The sequence below is a fragment of the Pseudophryne corroboree genome, chromosome 1 (assembly GCF_028390025.1).
Source record: "Pseudophryne corroboree isolate aPseCor3 chromosome 1, aPseCor3.hap2, whole genome shotgun sequence".
NCBI classification, from domain to species: domain Eukaryota; kingdom Metazoa; phylum Chordata; class Amphibia; order Anura; family Myobatrachidae; genus Pseudophryne; species Pseudophryne corroboree.
This window is the reverse complement of record NC_086444.1, coordinates 977,439,481-977,461,006: the sequence shown is the minus strand read 5'-3', so window position 1 is coordinate 977,461,006 and position 21,526 is coordinate 977,439,481. Positions and strand designations below refer to the sequence as shown.

At 47.4% G+C, this 21,526-nt stretch overlaps 1 protein-coding gene across 5 annotated transcripts in view; it reads left to right on the top strand.

Moving 5' to 3' along the window:
• The window catches only part of TRIM2 (tripartite motif containing 2), a 220,078-nt gene that overhangs the window by 92,672 nt on the left and 105,880 nt on the right, over positions 1-21,526 (top strand). The gene's annotated exons all lie outside the window — the stretch shown is intronic.

The window sequence follows — 21,526 nt, the reverse complement described above, 5'->3', positions numbered from 1 at the left end:
GCGATATTCAAAGCAATCTGACTAGATAGCTTAGAATTTGAGCATTATCGCTCCGTGTGTACCCCCTACAGCGATAGTGCTAGTCGCTGGTGCTAGATTGGTCTGCATGCAGGCCAATCTAGCGGGTCGCTCACTTCACCTGCTGGGTGAAATGAGCGGCACCCCCGTCTCCCCCCGCACGCTCACCACAGATCGCGCTGTGCTGAGCGGCGGGAGAGATGTGTGCTCAGCGGTTCGATCAGCACACCTCTCTCCCCCATCAGCCCGTCTATATTGGCCTTTAGAGAATGGGATGCAAATCTTATTTCTCTGACGTCCTAGTGGATGCTGGGAACTCCGAAAGGACCATGGGGAATAGCGGGCTCCGAAGGAGGCTGGGCACTCTAGAAAGATTTATGACTACCTGGTGTGCACTGGCTCCTCCCACTATGACCCTCCTCCAAGCCTCAGTTAGATCTTGTGCCCGGCCGAGGTTGGATGCACACTAGGGGCTCTCCTGAGCCCTTAGAAAGAAAGTATAGATTTAGGTTTTTTATTTTCAGTGAGACCTGCTGGCAACAGGCTCACTGCAGCGAGGGACTAAGGGGAGAAGAAGCGAACTCGCCTGCTTGCAGCCGGATTGGGCTTCTTAGGCTACTAGACACCATTAGCTCCAGAGGGATCGACCGCAGGCCCAGTCCTTGGTGTTCGGTCCCGGAGCCGCGCCGCCGTCCCCCTTACAGAGCCAGAAGCAAGAAGAGGTCCGGAAAATCGGCGGCAGAAGACATCAGTCTTCACCAAGGTAGCGAACAGCACTGCAGCTGTGCGCCATTGCTTCTCATACACACTTCACACTCCGGTCACTGAGGGTGCAGGGTGCTTGGGGGGGGCGCCCTGAGCAGCAATAAAAACACCTTGGCTGGCAAAAATACCATAATATATAGCCCCAGAGGCTATATATGTGGTAAATACCCCTGCCAGAATCCAGAAAAAAGCGGGAGAATAGGCCGCGGAAAAGGGGCGGAGCTATCTCCCTCAGACACACTGGCGCCATTTTCTCTTCACAGTGCAGCTGGAAGAAAGCTCCCCAGGCTCTCCCCTGTAGTTTTCAGGCTCAAAGGGTTAAAAAGAGAGGGGGGGCACTAAATTTAGGCGCAATATTGTATATACAAGCAGCTATGGGGGAAAATTCACTCAGTTATAGTGTTAATCCCCACATTATATAGCGCTCTGGTGTGTGCTGGCATACTCTCTCTCTGTCTCCCCAAAGGGCTTTGTGGGGTCCTGTCCTCAGTCAGAGCATTCCCTGTGTGTGTGCGGTGTGTCGGTACAGCTGTGTCGACATGTTTGAGGAGGAGGCTTATATAGTGACGGAGCAGATGCCGATAAATGTGATGTCGCCCCCTGTGGGGCCGACACCAGAGTGGATGGTTAGGTGAAAGGTATTAACCGACAGTGTCAACTCCTTACATAAAAGGGTGGATGACGTAACAGCTGTAGGACAGCCGGCTTCTTAGCCCGCGCCTGCCCAGGCGTCTCAAAGGCCATCAGGGGCTCAAAAACGCCTGCTCATTCAGATAGCAGACACAGATGTCGACACGGAGTCTGACTCCAGTGTCGACAAGGTTGAGACATATACACAATCCACTAGGAACATCCGTGACTTGATCCCGGCAATAAAAAATGTGTTACACATTTCTGACATTAACCTCTAAAAATGGGTTTTTATGTTTGGGGAGAAAAAGCAGGCAGTGTTTTGTTCCCCCATCAGATGAATGAATGAAGTGTGTGAAAAGCGTGGGTTCCCCCTGATAAGAAACTGGTAATTTCTAAAAAGTTACTGATGGCGTACCTTTTCCCGCCAGAGGATAAGTTACGCTGGGAGATATCCCCTAGGGTGGATAAGGCGCTCACACGGTTGTCAAAATAGGTGGCACTGCCGTTTTAGGAACGGCCACTTTGAAGGTACCTGTTGATAAAAAGCAGGAGGCTATCCTGAAGTCTGTATTTACACACTCAGGTACTAGACTGAAACCTGCAGAGCGTGCTGCTGCAGCGTGGTCGGTGACCCTGTCAAACATACTAGTTTGCTAACATGAGAACATATTAAAGACGTCGTCTTATACATGAGGGATGCACAGAGGGATATTTTTCCGGCTGGCATCCAAAATGAATGTAATGTCCATTCTGTCAGGAGGGTATTAGAGACCTGTCACTGGACAGGTGATGCTGACTTTAAAAGGCGCATAGAGATTCTGCCTTATAAGGGTGAGGAATTATTTGGGGATGGTCTCTGGGACCTCGTATCCGCAGCAACAGCTGGGAAGAAATATTTTTACCTCAGTTTCCTCACAGACTAAGAAAGCACTGTATTATCAGGTACAGTCCTTTCGGCTTCAGAAAAGCAAGCGGGTCAAAGGCGCTTCCTTTCTGTACAGAGACAAGGGAAGAGGGAAAAAGCTGCACCAGTCAGCCTGTTCCCAGAATCATAATTCTTCTCTCGCTTCCTCTGAGTCCACAGCATGACGCGGGGGCTCCACAGGTGTAGCCAGGTACGGTGGGGGGCCGTCTCAAAAATTGCAGCGATCAGTGGGCTCGCTCACAGGTGGATCCCTGTTTCATTCAAGTAGTATTTCAGGGGTACAAGCTGGAATTCGAGATGTCTTCCCCCCGCCGTTTCCTCAAATATGCCTTGCCGACAACTCCCTCAGGCAGGGAGGCTGTGCTAGAGGCAATTAATAAGCTGTATTCCCAGCAGGTAATACTTAAGGTGCCCCTACTTCAACAAGGATGGGGTTACTATTCCACACGGTTTGGGGTACCGAAACCGCATGGTTCGGTGTGACCCTTTTTTATATTTAAAATCCTTGAACACATGCATACAAAATTCAAGTTCAAGATGGAATCGCTCAGGGCGGTTATTGCAAGCCTGGACGAGGGGGATTACATGGTATCCCGGGACATCAAGGATGCTTACCTGCATGTCCCCATTTACTATCCTCGCCAGGAGTACCTCAGATTTGTGGTACAGGATTACCATTACCAAGTCCAGACTCTGCCGTTTGGACTGTACATGGCACCGAGGGTGTTACCAAGGTAATGGCCGGAATGATGATACTCCTTCGAAAAAGGGGAGTTTTTAATGATCCCGTACTTGTACAATCTCCTTATAAGGGCGAGGTCCAAGGAGCAGTTGCTAGTCGGGGTAGCACTATTTTGGAAAGTGCTACAACAGCACGGTTGGATTCTAAACAGTCCAAAGACACAGCTGTTTCCTACGACACGTCTACTGTTCCTGGGGATGGTTCTGGACACAGACCAGAAATAAGTGTTTCTCCCGGAGGAGAAAGCCAAGGAGCTGTCATCTCTAGTCAGAGACCTCCTGAAGCCAAAACAGTTATCGGTGCATCATTGCACGCGAGTCCTGGGAAAAATGATAGCTTCCTACGAAGCAATCCCATTCGGCAGGTTCCATGCAAGAACTTTTCAGGGGGACCTGTTAGACAAGTGGTCCGGATCACATCTTCAGATGCATCGGCTGATAACCCTGTCTCCAAGGACCAGGGTATCTCTACTGTAGTGGCTGCAGAGTGCCCATCTTCAAGAGGGCCGCAGGTTCGACATACAGGACTAGGTCCTAGTGACCATGTATGCCAGCCTTTGAGGCTGGGGGGCAGTCACACAGGGAAGAAGCTTCCAGGGACTTTGGTCAAGTCAGGTGACTTCCCTACATAAATATTCTGGAACTGAGGGCCATTTACAATGCCCTGAGTCAGGCAAGGCCTCTGCTTCAAAACCGGCCGGTCCTGATCCAATCAGACAACATCACGGCAGTCGCCCATGTAAACCAACAGGGCGGCACAAGAAGCAGGATGGCGATGGCAGAAGCCACAAGGATTCTCCGATGGGCGGAAAATCATATGTTAGCACTGTCAGCAGTGTTCATTCCCGGAGTGGACAACTGGGAAGCAGATCTTCTCAGCAGACACGACTTCCACCCGAGAGAGTGGGGACTTCATCCAGAAGTCTTCCAAATGATTGTACACCATTGGGAAAGGCCACAGGTGGACATGAAGGCGTCCCGCCTCAACAAAAAGCTATAAAAGATATTGCGCCAGGTCAAGGGACCTTCAGGCGATAGCTGTGGACGCTCTGGTAACACCGTGGGTGTACCAGTCGGTTTATGTGTTCCCCCCTCTGCCTCTCATACCAAAGGTACTGAGAATAATAAGAAGGCGAGGAGTAAGAACGATACTCGTGGTTCCGGATTGGCCAAGAAGAGCCTGGTACCCAGAACTTCAAGAAATTATATCAGAGGACCCATGGCCTCTGCCGCTCAGACAGGACCTGCTGCAGCAGGGGCCCTGTCTGTTCCAAGACTTACCGCGGCTACGTTTTGATGGCATGGCGGTTGAACGCCGGATCCTAAAGGAAAAGGGCATTCCGGAGGAAGTCATTCCTACGCTGATTCAAGCCAGGAAAGATGTAACTGTAAAACATTATCACCGCATATGGCGGAAATATGTTGCTTGGTGTGAGGCCACAAAAGGCCCCAACAGAGGAATTTCAACTAGGTCGATTTCTGCATTTCCTACAAGCAGGAGTGTCTATGGGCCTAAAATTAGGCTCCATTAAGATACAGATCTCGGCTCTGTCGATTTTCTTCCAGAAAGAATTAGCTTCAGTACCTGAAGTTCAGACATTGTAAAAGGAGTGCTGCATATTCAGCCCCCGGTTGTGCCTCCAGTGGCACCTTGGGATCTCAACGTGGTGTTGAGTTTCTTAAAATCACATTGGTTTGAACCACTAAAAACCGTGGATCTAAAATATCTCACGCGGAAAGTGGTCATGTTATTGGCCTTGGCTTCGGCCAGGCGTGTATCAGAATTGGCGGCTTTGTCATATAAAAGTCCTTATCTGATTTTCCATATGGATAGGGCAGAATTGAGGACTCGTCCCCAGTTTCTCCCTAAGGTGGTATCAGTTTTTCACTTGAACCATCCTATTGTGGTGCCTGCGGCTACTAGGGACTTGGAGGATTCCAAGTTACTGGACGTAGTCAGGGCCTTGAAAAATTATGTTTCCAGGACGGCTAGAGTCAAGAAAATTGACTCGCTATTTATCCTGTATGCACCCAACAGGCTGGGTGCTCCTGCTTCTAAGCAGACTATCGCTCGCTGGATCTGTGACACGATTCAGCAGGCGCATTCTGCGGCTGGACTGCCGCATCCTAAATCAGTGAAAGCCCATTCCACAGGGAAGGTGGGCTCATCTTGGGCGGCTGCCCGAGGGGTCTCGGCTTTACAACTTTGCCGAGCTGTTACTTGGTCAGGGGCAAACACGTTTGCAAAATTCTACAAATTTGATACCCTGGCTGAGGAGGACCTTGAGTTCTCTCATTCGGTGCTGCAGAGTCATCCGCACTCTCCCGCCCGTTTGGGAGCTTTGGTATAATCCCCATGGTCCTTTCGGAGTTCCCAGCATCCACTAGGACGTCAGAGAAAATAAGATTTTACTCACCGGTAAATCTATTTCTCGTAGTCCGTAGTGGATGCTGGGCGCCCATCCCAAGTGCGGATTGTCTGCAATACTTGTAAATAGTTATTGCTAACTAAAGGGTTATTGTTGAGCAATCTGTTGAGAGGCTCAGTTGTTTTCATACTGTCAAACTGGATATAGTATCACGAGTTGTACGGTGTGATTGGTGTAGCTGGTATGAGTCTTACCCGGGATTCAAAATCCTTCCTTATTATGTCAGCTCGTCCGGGCACAGTGTCCTAACTGAGGCTTGGAGGAGGGTCATAGTGGGAGGAGCCAGTGCACACCAGGTAGTCATAAATCTTTCTAGAGTGCCCAGCCTCCTTCGGAGCCCGCTATTCCCCATGGTCCTTTCGGAGTTCCCAGCATCCACTACGGACTACGAGAAATAGATTTACCGGTGAGTAAAATCTTATTTTATTGTAATTACACAAATAGTCCCAAATGCAATAACCTGCAAATTGCAAGCTACTGCAACATTTCACCGATGTAGGCTTGAGATTTAAAGCACCAATTTATTTATTTTTAAATCTCATGACTGCATTGCAAAAATCTTGATGCTGCCTGTAATTTGCATGCTATTACAGTACATTTTGCCTGTGGTTTGGACTATGCTAGTTTTAATCTGTATCTCCTGGTGTACTTACATAGTGGTATTCTAGGCTCTGACCAGTTTTCTGGACTATTAAGAAGGCAGAGAGCACTCAATCCGTACTGCTACTGTCCCCTCCTTATCAGGACAGTTTGGAGGTATGCAATAATAACACTTGTCAGGGGCTGAGTTCGTGTGACCGTCGGTCACGATACTGACACTGGGACCCCGGCTATTAGATTGCCAGCAGGGGGGGAGAGCTCAGCTAAGCCCTTACGGGCTTGGTGGCTCGCCACAGGTTCTATTCCCACTCTAGGGTGACGTGGGTATAGTCCCTGTTGGTCAGCATGCCGACCGGCGGGCTATTCAACATTCGGGATCCCGGCGTCGGTATTGTGACCGGTTCCCCTTGTCAGATCAGTGCAAACATTTTGAGACATCACGTTCTGGACCTTTAAATCCGTACACTTCCTTGCAACACTGGGTGCAAGTATGCAAAAGTTGGCATGTGATTTCCAGCTTGTGCTTGCTTTGTAAAAGAATATAAATAACTGGCGTATTCAAGAGAAGAGGAATGTATAACAAGGCAATGTTCATCCTCAAATCTATTGCCCAAGTTCATAAACTTGTGTTTTATTTAATTTCGATTGCCCTTTACACTCTGTTTTTATCTATCTCCGCCAGAACTCTTCCCACTTCCCCTGTACTACAGTCCATCTCAGTTTCCTGTCATTCTCCATTTTGTTAAAAATCCATACGCTCACTTTCAAAACTGTTGTCAATTGCTACTTCTCATAGGCCAGTGTTTCCCAACCTCGGTCCTCAAGGCACACTAACAGTCCTGGTTTTAGTGATATCCAGGCTTCAGCACAGGTGACTTAATTAGTACCTCAGTTATTTTGATTTAGCCATCTGTGCTGAAGCCTGGATATCACTAAAACCTGCACTGTTGGTGTGCCTTGAGGACCGCGGTTGGGAATGCCTGTCATAGGCCATCTTATTACTTTTGGATGTATTTCTTATTACTGCTAAAGTTATTTTCTGTCTATACCATTCTCTAGCACTCAGTGGTGCTACAGGCAGTGCGCGGACCAGACCTGCATGTCAAACGAATAAAATGAATATAAAAGTAAATAACTTGGCCACCATTTAGCAGTAGAGCTACTGTATATCTAATGCAGAGGTTCTCAAACTCTGTCCTCGTGGACCCACACAGTGCATGTTTTGCAGGTAACCCAGCAGGTGCACAGGTGTATTAATTACTCACTGACACATTTTAAAAGGTCCACAGGTGGAGCTAATTATTTCACTTGCGATTCTGTGAGGAGACCTGCAAAACATGCACTGTGTGGGCCCCCGAGGACCGAGTTTGAGAACCTCTGATCTAATGCATACAATTAACTAAAATTACAAGATTATTAATTTTGACATATGTAATCCATACAGAAAAGGCAGGAAGCTCATTGCTAAAATAGGGGAGACTCTCTATAGAGCCACTTTAATCCACCTGCACATTAACTTACTGATAGTGGATTTTGGTGCCCAAGACAAGATGTCTTTTACAGGAGGACTACAGGTCCCAGCAAGTCTCCCATGAACATTCCAGCAGACAGGGCATTAAGGGCCTGGTGGTACCTATAGTCCTCCTGTAAAAGAAACATTAACAATAATCGGTAAGATTAAGATAGGACACTGAATGTTTTGATATTTTATTATACATCTTCACTTGGGGGTCGGCGGCCTTTAAGCTCTTTTACATGGCCACCGCCCATCCAGAACTAGATGGACAAAAGGTTGACAGGGTCAAAAGTTCAACATGGCAATTGTCGACATGCTTTTTATTGTATTTAAGTTAACTTTTTGCATCGGTGTGGATAGTTTTTTCCATCTGTGAACACCATTTGTAGAAATGTATCCCCTTGCGGCTCGATTTCAAGGTTACTAAAGGTTATGATTTGTGACATGGATAGTCAAGGATAGAAAAAGTCTAACATGAAAACACCCCCCCCAAAAAATGTCGACCATATGTGTGTCAACCTTTAGTCAAGGTCGACCTAATACATGTTGACCTATTGACCTAGCCATTGTAGATCTATATCCCACGGATCCCATCCCTGATATGGTGCATGTTTGTGGAATGTGAGATGACCATGAGGAGGTGTAGTAGTGAGTCGAGGGAGTCGTCAGTGCCGGATATCCCACTATGCATGTGCTTAGGGGAGGCACCTGCTAGGGGCGGGTCGGCAGTCACTCCCTCATTTGATTTTTTTTTTTTTTTGTGATGTTCAACCCAGGATCAGCACTGCAGCTGCTTTAATTGGAAAGGGGGGTCGCAGTTTGCTGGTGGGGGTAGGGCAGGAGTCGCGGGTTGCTGATGGGTAAGGAGGTTATGGAGGTAGAGGGTACTTGCTGCCATGACCTGGAGGCTTAAGCAGATGTTTAATTTCAGTTGTCCGGCCAGTGACTCCGCCCCTGCTCTTTCCCATAGGCTGTGCTGGATAACACATACACAGAAGTGCGGGAGGGGGGGGGGCAGTTGGGGGAGCCTTTGATCACCCGCTGCTCTGCTATGCACAGCAGGCGGTGATCACTGAATACATGCTGTGCACACGTGCACGGCATGTATTCAGTGCTAGGAGGGGAGCGGGGGCTGCCAAGCTGCTCGGGGAGTGCTGAGCAGGACCCCAAAAGGGAGGAAAATGGTCCGTTTGGTGAAGCCACGCCCACTCTAGTGAGATCACGCCCATCACAATCGAGGCCACGTCTCCTTTTCGGGTCCCGATTTCGTCAACGCGAAAGTTGGGAGGTATGCCAGAGGGTGGTTGGGGAGAAGGAGCTGGCTGCATTGCTGGCTTCCTCTGATAGTGTCTGTGCAGGATTCCAGGTCCACTTCTTCCCACCACTACTCCCTTCTTGCCCATTGCTTCCCACTACTACTCTTAGCCTGCCCCCTGCTGGTGCCATCATCCATATGTATCAATTGACCCCGCTCTATTGAAATTTTATATGCATATTGGGTTATACATTAAGAAATACATTTGCAAAATTCCATTATAGACACACATTTTATTCATGAATAACTCCTACTCTTCACTGTTCTTTCCTAGAAATGTAAAGTTCAAACCATCTGAAAGCTGATAACATGAATGAGAAAATGTGTAAGCAACATAAGTATTGTACAGAAAGTCATTAAAAGGTTATATTATCTTCCCTGTGGGAACTAGATAAAGATCCCTGCTCCAAGTTGTACAATAAGCAAGTGCCAGCAGTCTATTGTCCCACTGCACAGATCCCCAACCTTAATGGATCCTATTTCTTTCTCTGGGATGTGTTTTATTTGCCGGCTGTTGGAATCCCGGTGGTCAAGATACTGACGCCGACAATACCGACAGCCAGAATCCCGGCACAACAGGACTATCCCCACTCGAGCCACTGAGCCCACAGCGCATCGAGCACAGTGAGCCCGCAAGGGTTCTTTTTGCGTTCGCCCTGCTGCCGGTATTCCGGCGGGCGGGATGCCGCTGTTGGGATATAGACAGCTGGCATCCCATCCGCCTGTAAATCATACTGAATCCCTTTCTCACTATAACACATTTCTGCAGTAATATTGTTGTCACAACCAGAATTACATTGAGAAATGTACATGTGCAGGTGCCAACGGTCTCACATTTCTAAGAACATTTTTGCAGTATTTTTATTGATTTTTTTTAAATCAAGTGATTTTTATTGATTTTAAAAAAAGGTGCGCATATAAAATGTCCTTCAAGTAGAGAACAATGTAGATAAAGCACAGGAGTTGACAAGGTGTTTAAAGCTGGCATAGGAACACACCACTACTACCTAAACACGGCGTTAATGCAAATAGTCTAGGAGTCCACTGATGAGCCACTGCCCCTACCCAGCCTGGAGAGACACCATCTATCCCACTTATCATGGAATTTTGACATAGAGTTACAGCTTTTAAAAAGATACCTGTCATGCTTGGCCACGTCACTTACTAAAGCTCTCCATTTACAAGGGTCAGGAGGATCAAGTGCAAATCAGGCCCGGGGTGGGGGCGGTGCTGAGGGCGGAGCTGAGCTAATGGCATCATCAAGCCCCGCCCACACACAGGGAAAAGTCTGGGATTGGGTGATATTTGCATAGGAAGCGGAGCTGAAATTACGCAATTAGTATATAATAGCGTAATTAGGCTCTGCCCCCTCCGCCAGGTCCGCGATTTCGCCGTATTATTTATCCCCATTGTGCCCACTTCACTAGGAAGTGGGCAGAATGCGGGAGTGGTGCCCACTCTTCCGGGGCTGCGGGGGATTACCCGAGAAACCGGGTGTATCACGCAGAATCCGGGAGAGTAGGGAAGCATGAAATCAGGTGCTCGCCACAATAACTTTAGCTATGGTGGTGAGGCACAAAGTATAAAGGTAAAGCACCAGGAAATGCATCTCCTATAGATCTAAGCCAAATAGGCAAATCCTAGGATTTAATGGAGGAGGAGAAGGGGCTGTGAACAGAATATTACCCCAGAGGCCTCCATGTGACATTTTGGACAAGCACCATCGGACCGAAGACTAGCTCGCTGTAGAGATTGTGGAGTATGATAAACTCTGTGGAGGACTTAGAAAAACACCTGCTGGTATCTGACACACTGAGTGGTATACTGAATAGAACCCAGAATTTGCGACCAATGCTTATTAGAAATTAAACCTATATACATCTCCCATTTAAGTTTCAGGGGATCAAGGGGGCCTGGGAAGAATCTGGCATTGAGAATAGCATAAACCGAGGATATTTGACCCCTGGATCCCAAACTCCTGACTAATGAGGTGATAGAGTGGGGGGGTTACAACCAAATTGTGCTTACACCGCAATGTAAATATCTGAACATTTTTAAAGTATTTAAACCTTCGGTTTTTGCAATGCCTTGCATGTCTGAATAGTAATTGAGAAGTTACTACATTTCCTAAATTGGATGTCCTATTGGTATTAAAGGGGGATTTAGACTTCATGAGGCCCTAAGCAAGACACCAATTTGGGGCCCCCTTCCTCAAACAATCCTCAGTGTGCCCCCTCTACCAATTGTAGCAGACAGGTCCTGCTGCCCCCCAGTCAGTGTATGCTCCCCAATCTGCCCATAGCCGATTATAGCAGGTGGATGGTAGTTGTACTAGTGTATTGATTATTATTTATTACCAGTTACACACACATTCTGCAGTGCTTTACAGAGAACATTTGCCCATTCACATCAGTCCCTTCCTCAGTGAAGCTTACAATTTATATTCCCTACCACATGTACACATTCACGCTAGGGTTAATTTTGTTGGGAGCCAATTAACCTACCAGTATATTTTTGGATTGTGGAAGGAAACTGGAGTACCAGGAGGAAACCCACACAAGTACAGGGAGAATATACAATCTCCACACTGTTAGGGCCATGGTGGGAATTGAACCCATGATCTGAAAGCTGTGAGGCAGTAAAGCTAACCATTATACCAGGCATGTCCAAACTTCGGCCCTCCAGCTGTTGAGAAACTACACATCCCAGCATGCCCTGACACAGCTTTAGCATTCTCTGACAGCAGAACTATGTCAGGGCATGCTGGGATATGTAGTTTCACAACAGCTGGAGGGCCGCAGTTTGGACATGCCTGCATTATACCGTTCGTGCTGCCCTTAAAATCACACCTGGTAGCTATCTAGTCACTGACAGCCTGCCAGGAGCATTCTGCCAGACCAGCACTCGGACATTTTCGGCGGAAATTAGAAATGCCCTCCTGACTTCATGATCTGTCGGCCAGTCCCCTTGTGGCTGCTTTGGATGCCTACTGGTAAATATTGCGTAGGCAATATAGTAGCCAGTTCGCTAACTTAATTGTCAGACCTCGTATAATGGAGTCACACTAAAGTCACAGTCTCTGAGGGGTGCAATAATGGATACTATAAGGGATGGGTAATGTGCCACAATCGGTATGTATATATATGTGTGTGTGGGGGGGGGGGGGGGGGAACGAGGGCACTGATATATAATGCAGGCACCCAAACATTATAATACTTATTATTATACCCAGTTACATTAGTGTTGACTGCATTATAGTGCCCCCACCCCCCTTTGCTGATTGCAGCAGCCTACTAGGTCCCCCATCCCTTATAATACCCATTATTACAGCCCTCAGTCAGTGTGACTGTATTGATTATATATCAGTGCCCCACTGATTGTCAGTACTTAAAATACAGTATTATAGCATATTGATATACCACTAGTCAATGTGTGCCTCCTCCACAGCCATGACTGTCACAGGCAGATGTTAGACACTGTACTTAAAATTAGAGATGAGCGGGTTCGGTTCCTCGGAATCCGAACCCGCCCGAACTTCATGTTTTTTTACACGGGTCCGAGCGACTCGGATCTTCCCGCCTTGCTCGGTTAACCCGAGCGCGCCCGAACGTCATCATCCCGCTGTCGGATTCTCGCGAGGCTCGGATTCTATCGCGAGACTCGGATTCTATATAAGGAGCCGCGCGTCGCCGCCATTTTCACACGTGCATTGAGATTGATAGGGAGAGGACGTGGCTGGCGTCCTCTCCGTTTATAGAGAAGAGAGTGAGACTAGAGTAGAGAGAGACACAGTATTTACTTTAGTAATTTTGGGGAGCATTAGGAGGAGTACTACTACTTGCTGAAGTGATAGTGTGACTGTATATCTGACTTGTGGGGGAGACAGTGGGGAGCAGTTAGAGTCTGAGAGCAGGAGTACATATTTTAACGTACAGTGCACACTTTTGCTGCCAGAGTGCCACACTGCCATTGTGACCACACTGACCACCAGTATATATATTGTGATTGTCTGCTTAGGAGTACTACTTGCAAGTTGCTGATAGTGTGACCAGTGACCTGACCACCAGTTTAATTAATCACCACCAGTTTAATATATATATATATATATATATATATATATATATATATATATATATATATATATATATATATATATATATATATATATTTGTATATAATATATATATAATTGTATACCACCTACCCGTGTTTTTTTTTTTTTTTTTTCTTTCTTCTTGATACATACTACTATAGTAGCTTACTGTAGCAGTCTGCGGTGCTGCTGAGCTGACAGTGTCCAGCAGGTCCGTCATCAGTCATTACATAATAAATATATATACCTGTCCGGCTGCAGTACTAGTGATATTATATATATATATATATATAAATTTCATCTCATTATCATCCAGTCTATATTAGCAGCAGACACAGTACGGTAGTCCACGGCTGTAGCTACCTCTGTGTCGGCAGTCGCTGGTCCATCCATAATTGTATACCACCTACCCGTGTTTTTTTTTTTTTTTCTTTCTTCTTGATACATACTACTATAGTAGCTTACTGTAGCAGTCTGCGGTGCTGCTGAGCTGACAGTGTCCAGCAGGTCCGTCATCAGTCATTACATAATAAATATATATACCTGTCCGGCTGCAGTACTAGTGATATTATATATATATATATATATATATATTAATTTCATCTCATTATCATCCAGTCTATATTAGCAGCAGACACAGTACGGTAGTCCACGGCTGTAGCTACCTCTGTGTCTGCAGTCGCTGGTCCATCCATAATTGTATACCACCTACCCGTGGTTTTTTTTTTTCTTTCTTCTTGATACATACTACTATAGTAGCTTACTGTAGCAGTCTGCGGTGCTGCTGAGCTGACAGTGTCCAGCAGGTCCGTCATCAGTCATTACATAATAAATATATATACCTGTCCGGCTGCAGTACTAGTGATATTATATATATATATATATATATATTAATTTCATCTCATTATCATCCAGTCTATATTAGCAGCAGACACAGTACGGTAGTCCACGGCTGTAGCTACCTCTGTGTCGGCAGTCGCTGGTCCATCCATAATTGTATACCACCTACCCGTGTTTTTTTTTTTTTTTTTTCTTTCTTCTTGATACATACTACTATAGTAGCTTACTGTAGCAGTCTGCGGTGCTGCTGAGCTGACAGTGTCCAGCAGGTCCGTCATCAGTCATTACATAATAAATATATATACCTGTCCGGCTGCAGTACTAGTGATATTATATATATATATATATATATTAATTTCATCTCATTATCATCCAGTCAATATTAGCAGCAGACACAGTACGGTAGTCCACGGCTGTAGCTACCTCTGTGTCGGCAGTCGCTGGTCCATCCATAAGTATACTAGTATCCATCCATCTCCATTGTTTACCTGAGGTGCCTTTTAGTTGTGCCTATTAAAATATGGAGAACAAAAATGTTGAGGTTCCAAAATTAGGGAAAGATCAAGATCCACTTCCACCTCGTGCTGAAGCTGCTGCCACTAGTCATGGCCGAGACGATGAAATGCCAGCAACGTCGTCTGCCAAGGCCGATGCCCAATGTCATAGTACAGAGCATGTAAAATCCAAAACACCAAATATCAGTAAAAAAAGGACTCCAAAATCTAAAATAAAATTGTCGGAGGAGAAGCGTAAACTTGCCAATATGCCATTTACCACACGGAGTGGCAAGGAACGGCTGAGGCCCTGGCCTATGTTCATGGCTAGTGGTTCAGCTTCACATGAGGATGGAAGCACTCAGCCTCTCGCTAGAAAAATGAAAAGACTCAAGCTGGCAAAAGCACCGCAAAGAACTGTGCGTTCTTCGAAATCCCAAATCCACAAGGAGAGTCCAATTGTGTCGGTTGCGATGCATGACCTTCCCAACACTGGACGTGAAGAGCATGCGCCTTCCACCATTTGCACGCCCCCTGCAAGTGCTGGAAGGAGCACCCGCAGTCCAGTTCCTGATAGTCAGATTGAAGATGTCAGTGTTGAAGTACACCAGGATGAGGAGGATATGGGTGTTGCTGGCGCTGGGGAGGAAATTGACAAGGAGGATTCTGATGGTGAGGTGGTTTGTTTAAGTCAGGCACCCGGGGAGACACCTGTTGTCCGTGGGAGGAATAGGGCCGTTGACATGCCTGGTGAAAATACCCAAAAAATCAGCTCTTCGGTGTGGAAGTATTTCACCAGAAATGCGGACAACATTTGTCAAGCCGTGTGTTGCCTTTGTCAAGCTGTAATAAGTAGGGGTAAGGACGTTAACCACCTCGGAACATCCTCCCTTATACGTCACCTGCAGCGCATTCATAATAAGTCAGTGACAAGTTCAAAAACTTTGGGCGACAGCGGAAGCAGTCCACTGACCAGTAAATCCCTTCCTCTTGTAACCAAGCTCACGCAAACCACCCCACCAACTCCCTCAGTTTCAATTTCCTCCTTCCCCAGGAATGCCAATAGTCCTGCAGGCCATGTCACTGGCAATTCTGACGAGTCCTCTCCTGCCTGGGATTCCTCCGATGCATCCTTGCGTGTAACGCCTACTGCTGCTGGCGCTGCTGTTGTTGCTGCTGGGAGTCGATGGTCATCCCAGAGGGGAAGTCGTAAGCCCACTTTTACTACTTCCACCAAGCAATTGACTGTCCAACAGTCCTTTGCGAGTAAGATGAAATATCACAGCAGTCATCCTGTTGCAAAGCGGATAACTGAGGCCTTGACAACTATGTTGGTGTTAGACGTGCGTCCGGTATCCGCCGTTAGTTCACAGGGAACTAGACAATTTCTTGAGGTAGTGTGCCCCCATTACCAAATACCATCTAGGTTCCACTTCTCTAGGCAGGCGATACCGAGAATGTACACGGACGTCAGAAAAAGACTCACCAGTGTCCTAAAAAATGCAGTTGTACCCAATGTCCACTTAACCACGGACATGTGGACAAGTGGAGCAGGGCAGGGTCAGGACTATATGACTGTGACAGCCCACTGGGTAGATGTATGGACTCCCGCCGCAAGAACAGCAGCGGCGGCACCAGTAGCAGCATCTCGCAAACGCCAACTCTTTCCTAGGCAGGCTACGCTTTGTATCACCGGTTTCCAGAATACGCACACAGCTGAAAACCTCTTACGGCAACTGAGGAAGATCATCGCGGAATGGCTTACCCCAATTGGACTCTCCTGTGGATTTGTGGCATCGGACAACGCCAGCAATATTGTGTGTGCATTAAATATGGGCAAATTCCAGCACGTCCCATGTTTTGCACATACCTTGAATTTGGTGGTGCAGAATTTTTTAAAAAACGACAGGGGCGTGCAAGAGATGCTGTCGGTGGCCAGAAGAATTGCGGGACACTTTCGGCGTACAGGCACCACGTACAGAAGACTGGAGCACCACCAAAAACGCCTGAACCTGCCCTGCCATCATCTGAAGCAAGAAGTGGTAACGAGGTGGAATTCAACCCTATATATGCTTCAGAGGTTGGAGGAGCAGCAAAAGGCCATTCAAGCCTATACAATTGAGCACGATATAGGAGGTGGAATGTACCTGTCTCAAGCGCAGTGGAGAATGATTTCAACGTTGTGCAAGGTTCTGCAACCTTTTGAACTTGCCACATGTGAAGTCAGTTCAGACACTGCCAGCCTGAGTCAGGTCATTCCCCTCATCAGGCTTTTGCAGAAGAAGCTGGAGGCATTGAAGGAGGAGCTAAAAGGGAGCGATTCCGCTAGGCATGTGGGACTTGTGGATGGAGCCCTTAATTCGCTTAACAAGGATTCACGGGTGGTCAATCTGTTGAAATCAGAGCACTACATTTTGGCCACCGTGCTCGATCCTAGATTTAAAACCTACCTTGGATCTCTCTTTCCGGCAGACACAAGTCTGCTGGGGTTCAAAGACCTGCTGGTGAGAAAATTGTCAAGTCAAGCGGAACGCGACCTGTCAACATCTCCTCCTTCACATTCTCCCGCAACTGGGGGTGCGAGGAAAAGGCTCAGAATTCCGAGCCCACCCGCTGGCGGTGATGCAGGGCAGTCTGGAGCGACTGCTGATGCTGACATCTGGTCCGGACTGAAGGACCTGACAACGATTACGGACATGTCGTCTACTGTCACTGCATATGATTCTCTGCCCATTGAAAGAATGGTGGAGGATTATATGAGTGACCGCATCCAAGTAGGCATGTCAGACAGTCCGTACTTATACTGGCAGGAAAAAGAGGCAATTTGGAGGCCCTTGCACAAACTGGCTTTATTCTACCTAAGTTGCCCTCCCACAAGTGTGTACTCCGAAAGAGTGTTTAGTGCCGCCGCTCACCTTGTCAGCAATCGGCGTACGAAGTTACTTCCAGAAAATGTGGAGAAGATGATGTTCATTAAAATGAATTATAATCAATTCCTCCGTGGAGACATTGACCAGCAGCAATTGCCTCCACAAAGTACACAGGGAGCTGAGATGGTGGATTCCAGTGGGGACGAATTGATAATCTGTGAGGAGCGGGATGTACACGGTGATATATCGGAGGATGATGATGAGGTGGACATCTTGCCTCTGTAGAGCCAGTTTGTGCAAGGAGAGATTAATTGCTTCTTTTTCGGTGGGGGTCCAAACCAACCCGTCATTTCAGTCACAGTCGTGTGGCAGACCCTGTCACTGAAATGATGGGTTGGTTAAAGTGTGCATGTCCTGTTTATACAACATAAGGGTGGGTGGGAGGGCCCAAGGACAATTCCATCTTGCACCTCTTTTTTCTTTCATTTTTATTTGCGTCATGTGCTGTTTGGGGAGTGTTTTTTGGAAGGGCCATCCTGCGTGACATTGCAGTGCCACTCCTAGATGGGCCAGGTGTTTGTGTCGGCCACTAGGGTCGCTTATCTTACTCACACAGCTACCTCATTGCGCCTCTTTTTTTCTTTGCGTCATGTGCTGTTTGGGGAGTGTTTTTTGGAAGGGCCATCCTGCGTGACACTGCAGTGCCACTCCTAGATGGGCCAGGTGTTTGTGTCGGCCACTAGGGTCGCTTAGCTTACTCACACAGCTACCTCATTGCGCCTCTTTTTTTCTTTGCGTCATGTGCTGTTTGGGGAGTGTTTTTTGGAAGGGCCATCCTGCGTGACACTGCAGTGCCACTCCTAGATGGGCCAGGTGTTTGTGTTGGCCACTAGGGTCGCTTAGCTTACTCACACAGCTACCTCATTGCGCCTCTTTTTTTCTTCTTTGCGTCATGTGCTGTTTGGGGAGTGTTTTTTGGAAGGGCCATCCTGCGTGACACTGCTGTGCCACTCCTAGATGGGCCAGGTGTTTGTGTCGGCCACTAGGGTCGCTTATCTTACTCACACAGCTACCTCATTGCGCCTCTTTTTTTCTCTATCGTCCTAAGTGGATGCTGGGGTTCCTGAAAGGACCATGGGGAATAGCGGCTCCGCAGGAGACAGGGCACAAAAAAGTAAAGCTTTTACCAGATCAGGTGGTGTGCACTGGCTCCTCCCCCTATGACCCCCCCCCAGACTCCAGTTAGATTTTGTGCCCGAACGAGAAGGGTGCAATCTAGGTGGCTCTCCTAAAGAGCTGCTTAGAGAAAGTTTAGCTTAGGTTTTTTACTTTACAGTGAGTCCTGCTGGCAACAGGATCACTGCAACGAGGGACTTAGGGGAGAAGTAGTGAACTCACCTGCGTGCAGAGTGGATTTGCTGCTTGGCTACTGGACACTAGCTCCAGAGGGACGATCACAGGTACAGCCTGGATGGTCACCGGAGCCGCGCCGCCGGCCCCCTTGCAGACGCTGAAGAGAGAAGAGGTCCAAAATCGGCGGCTGAAGACTCCTGAGTCTTCATAAAGGTAGCGCACAGCACTGCAGCTGTGCGCCATTTTCCTCTCAGCACACTTCACACAACAGTCACTGAGGGTGCAGAGCGCTGGGGGGGGCGCTCTGAGAGGCAAATAAAAACCTTATTAGAGGCAAAAAAATACCTCACATATAGCCCACAGAGGCTATATGGAGATATTTAACCCCTGCCTAACTTCAAAAATAGCGGGAGACGAGGCCGCCGAAAAAGGGGCGGGGCCTATCTCCTCAGCACACAGCGCCATTTTCTCTCACAGAAAAGCTGGAGAGAAGGCTCCCAGGCTCTCCCCTGCACTGCACTACAGAAACAGGGTTAAAACAGAGAGGGGGGGCACTGATTTTGGCGATATTGTATATATATAAAAGATGCTATAAGGGAGAAACACTTATATAAGGTTGTCCCTATATAATTATAGCGTTTTTGGTGTGTGCTGGCAGACTCTCCCTCTGTCTCCCCAAAGGGCTAGTGGGTCCTGTCCTCTGTCAGAGCATTCCCGGTGTGTGTGCTGTGTGTCGGTACGTGTGTGTCGACATGTATGAGGACGATGTTGGTGAGGAGGCGGAGAAATTGCCTGTAATGGTGATGTCACTCTCTAGGGAGTCGACACCGGAATGGATGGCTTATTTAGAGAATTACGTGAGAATGTCAACACGCTGCAAGGTCGGTTGACGACATGAGACGGCCGACAATCTATTAGGACCGGTCCAGGCGTTTCAGAAACACCGTCAGGGGTTTTAAAAACGCCCATTTACCTCAGTCGGTCGACACAGACACAGACACGGACACTGAATACAGTGTCGACGGTGAATAAACAAACGTATTTCTCATTAGGGCCACACGTTAAGGGCAATGAAGGAGGTGTTACGTGTTTCTGATACTACAAGTACCACAAGAAAGGGTATTATGTGGGAGTGAAAAAACTACCTGTAGTTTTTCCTGAATCAGATAAAATAAAATGAAGTGTGTGATGATGCGTAGGGTTACCCCGATAGCAAATATTGGCGTTATACCCTTTCCCGCCAGAAATTAGGGTACGTTGGGAAACACCCCTTAGGGTGATAAGGCGCTCACACGCTTATCAAGTGGCGTTACCGTCTCCAGATACGGCCGCCCTCAAGGAGCCAGCTGATAGGAAGCTGGAAAAATATCCTAAAAAGTATATACACACATACGGTGGTTATACTGCGACCAGCGATCGCCATCAGCCTGGAGATGCAGTGCTGGGTTGGCTTGGTCGGATTCCCTGACTGAAAATATTTTATTCATGTAGAGCATTTAATAGGATGCATTCTATATATATGTATGTGAGATGCACAGAGGGATATTTGCTCTCTGGCATCAAGATAAGTGCGTTGTCCATATCTCCCAGAAGATGTCAGGGACACGACAGTGGTCAGGTGATACAGATCCCATACGGCAGATGGAAGTATTGCTGTATAAAGGGAAGGAGTTATTTGGGGGTCGGTCCATCGGACCTGGGGACCACAGCAACAGCTGGGAAATCCAACCTTTTTTACCCCAAGTTACATCTCAGCTAAAAAAGACACCGTCTTTTCAGCCTCAATCTTTCCTTTCCCATGAGGGCATGCAGGCAAAAGGCCAGTCATATCTGCCCAGACATAGAGGTAAGGGAAGTAGACTGCAGCAGGCAGCCCTTTCCCAGGAAAAGAAGCCCTCCACCGCGTCTGCCAAGTCCTCAGCATGACGCTGGGGCCGTGCAAGCGGACTCAAGGTGGGGGGGTAGTCTCAAGAGTCTCAGGGCGCAGTGGGATCACTCGCAAGTTGACCCCTAGATCGTACGAGTATTATCCCAGGGGTAAAGATTGGAGAGTCGAGACATCTTCTCCTCGCAGCTTCCTGAAGTCTGCTTTACCAACGGCTCCCTCCGACAGGGAGGCAGCATTGGAAACAATTCACAAGCTGTATATCCAGCAGGTGATAATCAAAGTACCCCTCCTACGACAAGGAAAAGGGTATTATTTTTCCACACTATATTGTGGTACTGAAGCCAGACGGCTTGGTGACACATAGTCTAAATCTAAAATGTTTTGAACACTTACATAAAAGGTTCAAATCGAGATAAAGTCACTCAGAGCAGTGATAGCGAACCGGAAAAAAGGGGACTATATGGTGTCCCTGGACATCAAGGATTACCTCCATGTCCAAAATTTGTCCTTCTCATCAAGGGTACCTCTGGTTCGTGGTACAGAACTGTCAATATCAGTTTCAGACGATGCCGTTTGAATTATCCACGGCACCCCGGGGCCTTTTTACCAAGGTAATGGCCGAAAAGATGTTTCTTCAAAGAAAAAAGGCATCTAAATTATCCCTTACTTGCACGACCTAAAAAGGGCAAGTTCCAGAGAACAGTTGGAGGTCGGAAGAGCACTATCTAAAGTAGTTCTTCGACGGCACGACTGGATTCTAAATATTCCAAGAATCGCAGCTGTTTTCCGACGATACGTCTGCTGTTCCTAGGGATGATTCTGGACACGGTTCAGAAAAAGGTTTTTCTTCCCGAGGAAAAAGCCAAGGAGTTATCCGACCTGTCAGGAACCTCCTAAAACCAGGAAAGGTGTCTGTACATCAATGCACAAGAGTCCTGGGAAAAATGGTGGCTTTTTAAGAAGCAATTCCATTCGGCAGATTCCATGCAAGAATTTTCCAAAGGGATCTGTTGGACAAATGGTCAGGGTCGCATCCTCAGATGCAC